The sequence below is a fragment of the Papio anubis genome, chromosome 4, assembly GCF_008728515.1.
Source record: "Papio anubis isolate 15944 chromosome 4, Panubis1.0, whole genome shotgun sequence".
Lineage (NCBI taxonomy): Eukaryota > Metazoa > Chordata > Mammalia > Primates > Cercopithecidae > Papio > Papio anubis.
The window spans coordinates 91194811-91207877 of record NC_044979.1 but is presented as its reverse complement, the minus strand read 5'-3'; the positions used below and the strand labels follow the sequence as shown (position 1 = coordinate 91207877).

Genomic DNA, 13067 nt, shown 5'->3' with positions numbered 1-13067 from the left:
TTTCTTTCTTTCTTTCTTTCTTTCTTTCTTTCTTTCTTTCTTTCTTTCTTTCTTCTTCCCTCCTTCCTTCCTTCCTTCCTTCCTTCCTTCCTTCCTTCCTTCCTTCATTCTTTTTTCAGACACAGTCTTGCTCTGTCACCCAGGATAGAGTGCAGTGGTGCAATCTCAGCTCATTGCAGCCTTCACCTCCTCCCAGATTCAAGCAATTCACCTTCCTCAGCCTCCTGAGTAGCTGGGATTACAGGGGTCCACCACCATCCCCAGCTAATTTTTGTATTTTTGGTAGAGACAGGATTTCACCATGTTGACCAGGTGGGTCTCGAACTCCTGAGCTCAAGTGATCTGCCTGCCTCAGCCTCCCCAAGTGCTGGGATTACAGGTGTGAGCCACTGCACTCGACACCTCTCTTCCCTTTTCTAATCCCTCCCTCCCACACCTGCCAAATTAATAGTCATAAAATTCTACATCCTTCATAACATTTACCTGTGCAATCTTCAATGTCTCTCCAGTGCTTGCAAGACACAGTTGAAATACCTGAATTTCATACTCAAAGCTAAACTGACTGGCTCTGGTATAGAAGCTCAGCCTTCCTGTGGTCCAGAAAAGCTGGACATTCACTATGGTGCCTTCCTTGACACTCTTCTTTCCTGCCTAGACTTCTCCTCCTCTCATTTGTCATTCTTTATATCTTACCCATTCTTCAAGGTCTTCTTACAACTCCTGCTTTGATCACTCTAGCCAGCAGATATCTTAGGCATGCATTCCACCACAGTCATGTAACAAGCCATCCTCTCCTGCCTTCTCATTTCTATTCAGTCTTATCTGACTTATACCTTGCTTCTGACGCAATTGGGTTTCAGAGACCATAAGTTATACCCTTTTCTAATCTCCAAAACATAGAACAAAAAAGAGGCTTTGTCAAGATTGTGGTGTTTAATTTTTTTTATCTTGATAAATTTTTTTAAAGAAACCAGTTGGTCCATTGTTATGAAAAAGAAACCATACAAATATAGAAGTCAAATAGAGGAGTAATAGTAATAGTCCCGAGAAGGTCAAAGTGAACTGTTTTTCACAATGCTAGTAATTGACTGAGGATACTTGGCCAGTTATTTAACCCATCAAGCAGGTGTTGGCAAAGTTTACATGTTATTTGTCCTTGTTGGGGACACCGTGAAGTGAAAGTGATTTTGCTTGTGTTACCACTTTTCTTGATAATACCAATTTCCAGCAGAGTCTCCAAAGGAGAGTCGTTCAGTTGGAGGGAAATGAGAAAAACTCAGTGAGCTAATCCATGTGGGTTAGTATGAATGGAAACTGCAAACATTGAGAATTCCAGAGCTGACAATGGAGGGGAAAAATAAAATCACCAAGTAAGGAGGAGCCACTATACTCTGAGTTCCTGAAACTCAAAGATTCTCCATTCCCTTGGGAAATTTCTTTAATGATTATTGCCTCCAGCAACAGAATGGCCTCAGGAAAATAGCTCTGCCTTTAAAGCCTCAACTCAAGCATAGATAAGCAAGTCTCCCCTCAATTAATCATAACATTTTCTGGAAAGTTGAAGGATAAATCTCCATGTGGGCAGAAAACCTAATCCACACCTATGAATTCATGAATTCTTCAGAAGTTCTTCTCTTCCTAGGTGTCCATTTCTGGTCCTACCGCATGTGAAAAGGAATATACCAACTTCCTCATGCTAGCTGTCCAGAATTGCTGAGAAGTGCCCAGAGATAAAAACATCATGAAGGACAGCTGGGGTCGCTCCTCCTGGCATGTGGGGAGGTTGGCTCCTCACCTCTGGAATAAGAATTAACTTTAAGATGATGCATCAGGATGACCATCTCAACTCATAGTCTTACAAGGGAGAAGGGGCTGGACTTGTCCTCATTCTTCCCACATAGAGTTCTTCATATTCATCTTCAAACTTTAGGATATCTTTTCCCTAACAAAGTAGACTACAAAGTTTGGATTAGAAGGAGACAAGAATGTGATCTTCCTAAAAGGAAGTCCTAGCCTCTGTACCTTCTTGTTTGAGTAAGTTATAATAGGAGTGAAAAAGGAAGAAAATTCATCCTAAAAGAAAAATTTCAAAAATAGAGGTATGTATATACTTGTTCACATATATCTAATTAGTATCCACCTAATTTCTAGACCTAATGCATAAATACTTTCCTTATAATATATACTGATGTGCAATAAAAGTGTTATTAAGCACTGGTGCCTATGACAATACCTGGCAATGTAGTAGGCGCTCAATAGTTATTTGTTGAATAAATGAGAGTGTTGGAAACTAGTGATGCAGAATCAAAGATCATAATAATTATTACCATTTGAGGACTTAGTACATGTCATTGAGAGTCTATTATCTATAATCCTCACAAGAAGAGACGCAACAAGTTTATTACTCCTATTTTTGCAAGTGGGTAAACAGGTTTATTGAGGCTAAGTAATTTGCTTAAGGTCACCCAGCTAATGAGTGGTGAAGTCAGTGTTTGATATTAGCTTTCTTATTGAAAAATGTGCCCTTTTTTCCTACCCACTACACTAATGCTGTAGGGGGAGAAATAGCAACTCCAGTAAGAAAATGAAGACTCTTTCCTCTGACAAATTTCTGCTGCCCATCGATACTCACCGGGTCTACCCTCACCCTACTCCTTTCCAAGATATTGCTACTGCCAGAGTACAGAGTACATTAAGAGAGTCTCAGAGCTTATTTGCTCATAACTTTGGACAACCTCCAAGAGTCTTCTAGATTCAAAGGGTCTCACAGCTAAAAACTCTAGATGAAGAAGTATTTGGATATTGGTGTTAAAGCTGTTCAGGGCCTAGATAGAGCATGCAGGGAAGTGTTCTATTTAGGAGTACAGGTCTTAGGCTTGTAATAGTTAGTATGCTTTTGGCCTCAAGTAACGGAAAAACAATATGGAAATTTGTCTCAAAAGATAGGAAATTCAAAGGTCAAGTAGGTTCCAGACACAGTACAATCAGCTGCCCAATGATGCTATCAAGGATCTAGTACTTTTCATCTCCCCTTTTGCAGTTGCCAGGCTTTGTACTAAGCTGATTTACCTTGTAGGTGAGGCAAGAGGACTGCCAGGGCTGGATGTTTCTTTGATCTCATGCATTGAGAAAGAGAAGGAGAGTGAAAGAGAGAGAGAAAGAGAGAGAAATGGGAAAGGAACCTTGGGATATAACAGGATATAACTCATTTTCTTTAATCTAATGAGGGTAACGAGTCACATGTCTACTCCTAGCTTATTAAGGATTGCCAGGGGAAAATCATGCACTAATTTAGAGTAGATATCTGAGGAAATGGGGGAAGGGTGGTGTTGCTAGGAAGATAAGGGAGCATGGACTCTGGCTGGGCGAAATTAAGGTGCTACTGTTAGGATTGGCTCAAATGATAAAAACTAGGTAGATGCTGATGGCCCCACGGTCTGTGACCTTGAGGCTGATCATCCCAGCCCAACATGCAATTGCAATTTGGGGAAAGTATGTAACATACATATGTACATATTTCAGCTTTTTAAAAAATTAGTCATAATATGTTTTATGCATTCAATTGATAAAACTTTGATAAATAGGATGTTATCAGAGATTTACATAGAAAAAATAGCTTTTATGCAAATAACTAACATTCAGGAACATAATGCTATTCACTTTGAATAGTTTAGGTAACTTTCATAAAATGATCTCTTTTTGGATGCTGTTCTATGTAAATTTCTGACAACATCCCATTTAACATGACTCTACATTCTCATTAGGAGATAGCCTAATGTTACGGTTAAGAGTGTATACTTTGGGCATAGGTGGCCTGGGCTGAATTCCCTATCCTGCCACAACAGCTAAATGATCTTGGGCAAGTCACTGAACTCTCCATGACTTGACTTTCTCATCTGTATGTTAAATGGGGATGTTAAGAAGAGCAATGATAAGGTCACTCAGAGACTTAAATGAGTTAATCAATGTGAAGTGCTTAGAACAGTGACTGGCCCAGTTGTATGATAGGTAACATAAACATCCCAGTGTTTACAAAGAAGTAGTCTACCCTGAATGTATTCATGTACTGTGTTGTTCTCACATATTTCCCAGTATGTCCCTGGCCCGTGAGGGCTTTTTCCATTCAGCATTCAAGGTGGTCCTCTTCCTCTCAAGATCTAGATTTTACTCTCTTTGTCTCCTGCTTAAATCAATGGTCCCAAATCTGCTATCATCTGACTTCATAGGTCAGCCTTTCTTATTTCATAGAAAACAAAATGGAAGATCAGAATTGCCAGCTGTCTGGTGTTTAATGGGGAATTTCCCCCCCCACCACCATTTTTTTTATAGTTCACCTATCATACTCGTGTGCAATTGAATGCCTCTCCCATACACTATACTTGCCAACTCTATCTCCAGTAATTATTCTGTTTTAGTCCGCTGCAATGTACCTGCCAACAATCTGAAATGTGCAGGTGGTGGCTGCACACGCTGTCTGCTTTGCTCTCTCTCCATTTGCATGCATCTTGTAGTGGCAACCTAATGTGATGGCTCTGACACGGCTTACAATGAAGACAATGACAGGGGCCAGGGCTGCACAAGTGCCTCCTCTATTTACCATCAAGATGATGATTTTTTTTTTTTTTTTTGCATTCTCTTTTTCTTCTTTTCCTCTGGAGAAGACAAGGTAAGGGCCTGCACTATGCTTTGGGCTGGTATAAAACACCTGTAAAATATATGAAGATAAACCACCCTCAGTGCCTCAAGAGGAATACATCTCCTTGTCTTTCCTTCCTTCTCCCTCATCCACCTCTCATCAACCCTGAGCAATTAAATGTATCACAATTTGTTGGTGAGTTCCTTTTGACTCAGGAGAGTACATTTTTTCTCTTGACTTTTGTCAACAAAGACATTAAAAAATGTATTCTATATTCCTTTAGGGACTGTAACAGATAACAACTAAAAACGATGGTTTTTGCTGTAACATGCCATTGTTGCCTATCAATTCCTTTCTCTTTATTTTCTCCAAAAAAAAAAAAAAATCCTTTGGGGCTGGAATTTTCTAAGATTGGACTGAACTTAACCATTATCTAAAAAAAAAATCATTATCTCAAAATTTGTGAGCTACATTCTTTCAATTATTTTTGAATTATGGAAAAAATAGTTTTTCCACTCTGACAATGGACTCCAGACATTTGCTGGTATGACTTGAAAATAGCGATCAGTTTCAATCTGACTAGACTGGTCTTTCGTGAAGAGTGAAAGGGAATCCAAATTTGAAGTAGTGTGTTTGGAGCCCTTAACATTGTAAATTTCTGAAATTACAAGCCTGAGTGTGCAATTATTACATTTTTGTCTCAATCTTTTTTAAAGTGCTTCTGTTAAAACTCTCATTTTGAAGCAGCCCCGATAAAGTATTAGTGACAAAAAGGCAAAAAGCCTCAGATGTTTTCAGAATTTGCTCTCTGAGTAAAAGTGTAGATCAAAAGCCTCTTAAAGCCTCTGTCCATTTTCAGAGCTGTGTCCTTGACCACAATTCTCTTCTCTTACACCCACTCTTCTCTCCAGTTGCTTCTGTTCCTTTTTCTCCAGGCATTCCCATGTTCCCTTCAAAATGCTAGCCTCCTTGGCGATTTTTTTCCTACCATTATTATTTTTTCAAGGGCATAATACAGAGGCATACAGGCAGTACTGGTCTATCTTGGGAGACTAAAACCCTGTGTCCACTTTTTTTTTTCTCCCAGGTGCTCCCTCTGAGATCAACTTAATAACCTATTAGATATCTCAGCACTCAAGAGGTCACATGGCTTCTAACGTTAACAAAATTCTATAAGGGTTGATTATTTTAGGTGCCTTGTGTGCAATAATCAAAGAATATACAGTTAGGAAAGAAATTTGGAGTTCATACTACCTTGGGCTTTGGCAATCAAGGGCTGAGTTAAAAACACCCACACTCAGGAGAAGCTTACTTGTAAGGAGGAGGCTCATAAACATATCATTGTAACCCACATGGTAAATGCAAAGAAAGAAATGCATGCTGGATGCACAGAGAACGCCAGAAGGGTCTTTGAACCTTTAGAGGGTGGGGCCTATGGAAGGTGAAAGAGCTGCTTTATTGCGGGCTATATGACCACTGAGGATACCCAGCATCTGATGGCAGAAGCACAGCTGGAATCCAGGCCTTCAACCCTCTTTTCTGAGTACCTGGCACTTCTCTACTCTTTCTTCGACGTCAGGTACATAAATCAATAGCATGATTTTTTCCCCATTTTTTTCCTTTGCTTTTGGACATGTTTCCCCTCTGACCACCACTTAAAAACTTGGGAATCAAACTCCAAATCCATCCTAGCCCAAACTGGACAGGCACAGTGCATGCCCAATAACTAAAAGCTAAATACTACATTTCCTAGGGTGGCACGCACTGGGTTATGCTCCCTATTCTGATTTGGAGATGATTGTTTCTAACTGCAGTAATTCCAAAAGAAAGAAAATAAGAATACAGTTCTCTATTTCATCTTTTGTTTCTAAATGTCATAATAAATATATGCCTGAAATTATTTTTATTTTGTTGATTGATTTATTTGTATCCAGATTCAATTCTAAAAGACTCTGAGGTGAGATATAGAAATCCACACAATGCAGTAAGATTAAATAGATAATGCAATCATACTAAAGAGAAAAACAGGGGATAATAAGATCCAAGGGTACGCATTTAAAAGATAGATGCACTGAAAATATGTTGTAACTACAACAGCCAAGGCAAAGAAAAAGGAGGTTAAGATGGAAGCCTGTCTTTTTCAAGCATAGTTCTGCAGGTTCAATCAGAGTAGCAATCCTGCCTTAGAGGTCGGCAGCTGTGACCTCGCCTGTTTCAGCCCCAGAATGCCCATTTACCACAGTTTCTTAAATGGCAGGTTGATTCCCATGCACTCGTTGTTTTTCCTTGCTTTCAATGAAAAAAAAAACAACAACAAAAAACGTTTTTCCATACTGAAATTTGCAGTCTTTTTTTAATCATAAAAACTACTGTTTTTTTAAAGCAATAAAAAACAATATTTTAAAAATATACTTATCACATATAAATTAGAATGCTCATACTGAATACACATTTACAGTATCCTACAGATATGGTGGATGTGATCCTTATAGTAGTAGTACCATTGCTTTAATAATTACACAATTATGAAATAAAGATTTTGCTGTTAATCATTTACTTATTTAGCTGGTTTGCTAGTTGGTGGCAGCAGAGGCATGAAATGTGCAGTGTCACTTACAAAACATTGGCTGTAACTAAAATTCAAACACCGGAGCATCTGACTTCCAATTTTTATTACAAAAATGATCTCAACTCCTATTCATTTATTCAGTAACTTCCATGAGGTCCCAACCACATGCTGGGCACTGTGCTAAGTGCTAGTAGTGCAGAGAGGAAAAAGGCATTGTTTTTTACCTTGAGAGGTGGTGGAGACCTGTGTTCGAATTTGTGCATCAGGATACTCTCACAAAAAGGATTAAAAGAGAGCAGGGCTGAGTGAGAGTATTGCAATAATCCAGGAAAAAGATGAAGAAATGTGGTGGCAGTTGAGACAGAGGGGCAAAAATCTATGAAAATGATGTAGCCAGGAGATGAAATCCATAGGATTTAATAATCGAATGGGATGATGGGCTAAGTGATGAAGAAGAAGCAGTCTAGGGTAATTCCCAGGTTTCTATACCTAATGGCTAAATGAATGATCATGCCATTTTGGTGACTTAAGGAATAGGAAATAATTTTTTAATTAAAAAAATAATTTTCCATCTGCACATTGAAATTTAAGAATTGTTAGAAGCCAGTAGAACTTCCAGTGGACCTTCTAGTGGGCTGTTGTACACAAACATTGGAGCAAGAAATAAACATTTGAGGATCACTGAGGGAAGAAGACATGTGAATGGATTGCTTGACCAGGATGTGTGTCTGATGGATTAGCTCCTATGACAGCACAATTAAGGGATAAGGTGAGAAAACAAGGAGTAGAAGTTGTTGGAGTGGTAGGAAGAGATCCAAGGAAGAGCAGCTTTGCGGAAACAGAGAATGACGAACAGTGTCAATTGTTATTGAGATGACAAACTATGGACTAAAACTGCATTGGAACCAGTGATTGGGAGGCCATTGGTGTCTTTAACAAGGGCAATTATAGTGGAATCATAGATACCAAACAAATATCTCTAAGAAGACAAGATGAGATGAAACAGAATCCAGGTTACAAATAATATCAGCATTGCTTTATTGTTCAAGCTCCCAAATATGATGTCCTCTCTACTTATTTGCTCACCCAGATATGTTCTGCCCCTCCAACCCTTCCTCTGCTAATCCAGGAAATCAACTCCTAGATAATTTATCTCCTTAATATTTTTTGTATGTGTCACCTTCTCTCTCTCTCTCTCTTTCTCTCTCTCTCTCTCTCTCTGTCTCTCTCTCTCTCCACAGCCACTGTCTCAGCACAGACCCTCATCCTTTTACCCCAGGTTACTAAAAAAACCAATTTTTAATTTTTTTTCCAAAATGAAAATAGCCTTATTGTTTAATCTGATTGTAAAAGTATCACATGCTCATTCTTTAAAAAGTAGTCAACAAAACAAAATAGAAAAAGTAGAAATCACCCATTACCCCAACAGTTGGAAATAAGTATGATATGGTCTGGCTCTGTGTTCTTACCCAAATCTCATCTTGAATTGTAATCCCATGTGTTGGGGGAGGGACCTCGTGGGAGGTGTTTGGATAATGGGGGCGGTCCCCCATGCTGTTCTCATGATAGTGGTTGAGTCCTCATGAGATCCGATAGTTTTATAAGAGGCTCTTCCCTGTTTGCTCTTCACTTCTGTCTTCTGCTGTCTTGTGAAGAAAGATGTGTTTGCTTTCCCTTCCACCATGATGGTAAGTTTCCTGAGGCCTCCCCAGCAATGTGGAACTGTGAATCAATTAAACCTTTTTCATTATAAATTACCCAATCTTGGGCAGTTCTTCATAGCAGTGTGAGAATGGACTAATGCAAAGCACTTTTAACACTTTAGTGCATATCAAGCCAAACTACAAAAGTGCTATCTTGTAATTTCCACTATTCACTTAACATACTGTTAATGTCTTTTCGTGTTGTGAAATGATCAATCAATACAGTCATTTCATGAATCACTATAGGGTAGTGGTTAAGAGCATGAAGTCTGGAACCAGAAAGCATGGGTCTGAATCCAGCTCTGCTATTTACCACCACTGTGACTTTACACAGGTTACGTAAACTATATCTCCCGCAGCTCTTTAGTTGTAAATTGGAAAGACCAATAACACCAACTATTGTAATAAGAACTAATTTAGTTTCTATATGAAAAGTACTTAGAATAGCACCCTACACTTAGAAATACTACATAACTATTAGTTGTAAAATATATAGTATTCCATGGCACATGATGTGTACCTTGGGTTTATTTCAACACTCTTGTTGTTATATAAAATATAACAGGTCTTGATCTCCATTCTTATCTCTATCTAATCTATTTTTACAATTATTATCTAGAAGTTAGGTGTTCCTGTAACAAAATTCTGAAATATAGACCATTGGTTTTAGAACTGGATGGCAGGCAGAACCTGGAGGGAATTGAGGAAGCTGTTACTAAAAGCTGTAGCAGAAAACTCAAGAAAACCATTAGTGAAGGCTGGAAAGACAGTGAGGAAAATAGTGTTAGAGGCTGAATTTCTGTTACTCATTGGTGGAAGGTTTGGCTACCCTGTCACCTGTGGTCACATGAAAAATAGAAAGAATGCCTAATGCCTAATGTATTTATGCACCTGGTTGGGGAGATTTCCAAGCAAGATACAGAAAGTTCCAACTGACTTCTTTTCACCCCCTATAATAAAACATGAGAAGATAAAAATGAACTATTAAAGGAACTAGCAGAAGTTACAGGAAATGTAGTAAGAACAAGATAGTTTCTTGAGGCAGCAAAAGATTCTCAAAGTAAGAAATGGCCTTAAGGCAAGGATTGAATCTAGATCAGTAAAATGATGATTCAGGGTAAAGTTGAAGTCAAGCATGAGATTATGAAACTTTGTTAAGACCTTAGAAAGATAAGATTTCTAGACACTTTTCTCTAGACAAAAGGCCTTCTAAAGATCTTAAGGATGTGCCTTTAAGCCTTTTTTGATTAAACAGGCTTCTAAAAATTTTAAAGCAGTGGTCCCCAACCTTTTTGGCACCAGACAGGTTTCATGGAAGACAATTTTTCCATGGATGGGGGACACCAGAGGGAGATGGTTTTGGGATAAGAGGATGAAACTGCTCCACCTCAGATTACCAGGCATTAGTTAGATTCTCATAGGAATGTGCAATCTAGATCCCTCACATGTGCAGTTCACAATTGGGTTGGCACTCCTATCAGAATCTAATGCTGCTGCAGATCTGACAGGAGGCGGAGCTCAGGCAGTAATGCTCGCTTGTCTGCTCACCACCTGCTGTGTGGTCGGGTTCCTAATAGACCATGGACTGGTACTGGTCCATGGCCCAGGGGTTGGGGACCCCTGTCTGAGAGCCGTTGTCTCACAGCAGCCTCTCAGGAAGCCCTAGATAGAGAAGGACTTACTCTGAAGGGCTTTGTGGAATGGAATATAATTTGATGTGCAAGTATCCCATAAAGTTGTTAAAGGCATTATGTCAGCTTGGACTGACATGTTCAAAATGAAGAGTATACTTGCTACTAGAGCCCTGAGCCATCATGTAAGAAATCTGTACACCCTGCTGGTGAGGCCACATGGGCAGTTCCTGAAACTGTGCAGAGAGATACAGTGGCCCAGCTGAATGCCGCCTTCCAGCCAAGACACCAAACTGGTGATGGAAGCCTTTCTGGGCCATCCAGACAGACTAGTTACCAAGTCAGTATCATCAAGTGACCCCAGTTGTTGCCACATGAGGCAGTAGAATCTCCCAACTGAACCTTGCTCTAATTCCTGACTTACAGATTTTAAGGTTAATAAAATGAATAGTAATTTTAAACTATACTAACTGATTTCTCATGTTGCCATAGATAATTGGCAAAAAATGTAGTCACTGCAAGACTGGTCTAAACAACAACATACAACAACAACAGTAACAGTAACAGCAATCATGTTTCTCTATGTTTGTAATCTTTCATTTCTTTATTTTCTGGTAAATAGAGTTCAACTCCTGAGTATGACAGTGAACCCAGGAAGAATCTCGACTTTGTCCACATTTTGTTATTTTTATCTTTCAAATTAACCTACACTTTAAATCAAATACCTTGTATATTTTTCGCTGACTGGTTTTTCCAAATGTTTCACAATATTCCATGCTCTGGACAGTTATAAAAAGATCTTAATAAATGCAAACCTAATCTTGCCAATCCCATCCTTAAAGCCCCTTAGTGGTTGTCCTTGGGATGAAGTTTACATTTTGAGCTGTTTATTCCTAGAGCCTTTTCTTTACCATTCTCCCATGACGCTGTAGTTTCAAAACTCCTAATAAGCTGTGCTAACTCTCACTTCTGGACTCTGGAACAGGCTATTCCCTTTGTGTAGAATATTTTGTTTCCTAGTTCTTTTGGTTAACTCTTTTTCATGATTTAAATCTTAGTATAATCTTCACCATCTAAAGGAGGCTTTTGCTGAGTTTCTGCTTGATGCTCCTATAGCTTGTGTTTGCAGAAACTTAGTACTTGTCACCCACATTTGGACTAAATCTTACTCTGATTAGTACACATGGTTTTGGATAAACGAATTCTCTCTTCCACAGGAGGCCTGCCTGCCTGCCTCTGCTTGTGCTGCCACCATGTCTCTAGTGATCCCTGAAAAGTTCCAGCATATTTTGTGAGTACCTGAAACCAACATCAATGGGCAGTGGAAAATAACCTTTGCCATCACTGCCATTAAGGATGTGGGTAGAAGATACGCTCATGTGGTGTTGAGGAAGCAGACATTGACCTCACTAAGAGGGCAGGAGAACTCACTGAGGATAAGGTGGAATGTGTGATCACCATTATGCAGAACCCATGCCAGTTCAAGATCCCAGACTGGTCTTTACACAGACAGAAAGATGTAAAGGATGGAAAACATAGCCAGGTCCTAGCCAATGGTCTGGACAACAAGCTCCATGAAGACCTGGAGCGACTGAAGAAGAAGATTCGGGTTCATAGAGGGCTGCGCCACTTCTGGGGCCTTTGTGTCTGAGACCAGCACGCCAAGACCACTGGCTGCTGTGGCTGCACCATGGGTGTGTCTAAGAAGAAATAAGCCTGTAAGCTTTGTCTGTTAATAAATAGCTTGTATGCCTTAAAAAAAAACCCTCATTCTAATGAACTCACATTTTTACACAGCTAAAAAATTGATTAAATAAGATTATTTTTTGCATTTAATACACTTTTTGTCACCAAAAAAAAAGTAAAGAGGAAAGAAATAAACAGCCCACACGTTGCTGAAACAGTGGCTCAGAGACACCATTATATTATTACTGATGTCTTTATGAAATTTCATGGAAATGGCCGGGCGCGGTGGCTCAAGCCTGTAATCCCAGCACTTTGGGAGGCCGAGGCGGGTGGATCACGAGGTCAGGAGATCGAGACCATCCTGGCTAACACGGTGACACCCCGTCTCTACTAAAAAATACAAAAAACTAGCCGGGCGTGGTGGCGGGCGCCTGTAGTCCCAGCTACTCCGGAGGCTGAGGCAGGAGAATGGCCTAAACCCGGGAGGCGGAGCTTGCAGGGAGCTGAGATCCGGCCACTGCACTCCAGCCTGGGTGACAGAGCAAGATTCCGTCTCCAAAAAAAAAAAAAAGAAAGAAATTTCATGGAAATGAAGACGGAGATACTCAGAGGCATTTCTTAAAGGATTAAGGTCTCATTTGTCTTTCCTATATAACAAAGTAAGTTTAAAAGTCATGTGTCTGTTCTATATGTTGATAATGCTTTTCAAACTTCGTTTTTGTTAAAAGGCCAATTTTTCTTTTCTAATAACAACTTCTGAAGTGAAGAATTTTGTAATAGTAGGTTAAAAATGAACCCTATGTTTTCTTCAATTATAATTATGTGGCAACCTTAATGAAATA

At 39.5% G+C, this 13067-nt stretch overlaps 1 pseudogene; it reads left to right on the top strand.

Moving 5' to 3' along the window:
* Positions 1-364: 364 nt before the first annotated feature.
* LOC110742851 lies at positions 365-12580 on the top strand (annotated as a pseudogene).
* Positions 12581-13067: the final 487 nt, after the last annotated feature.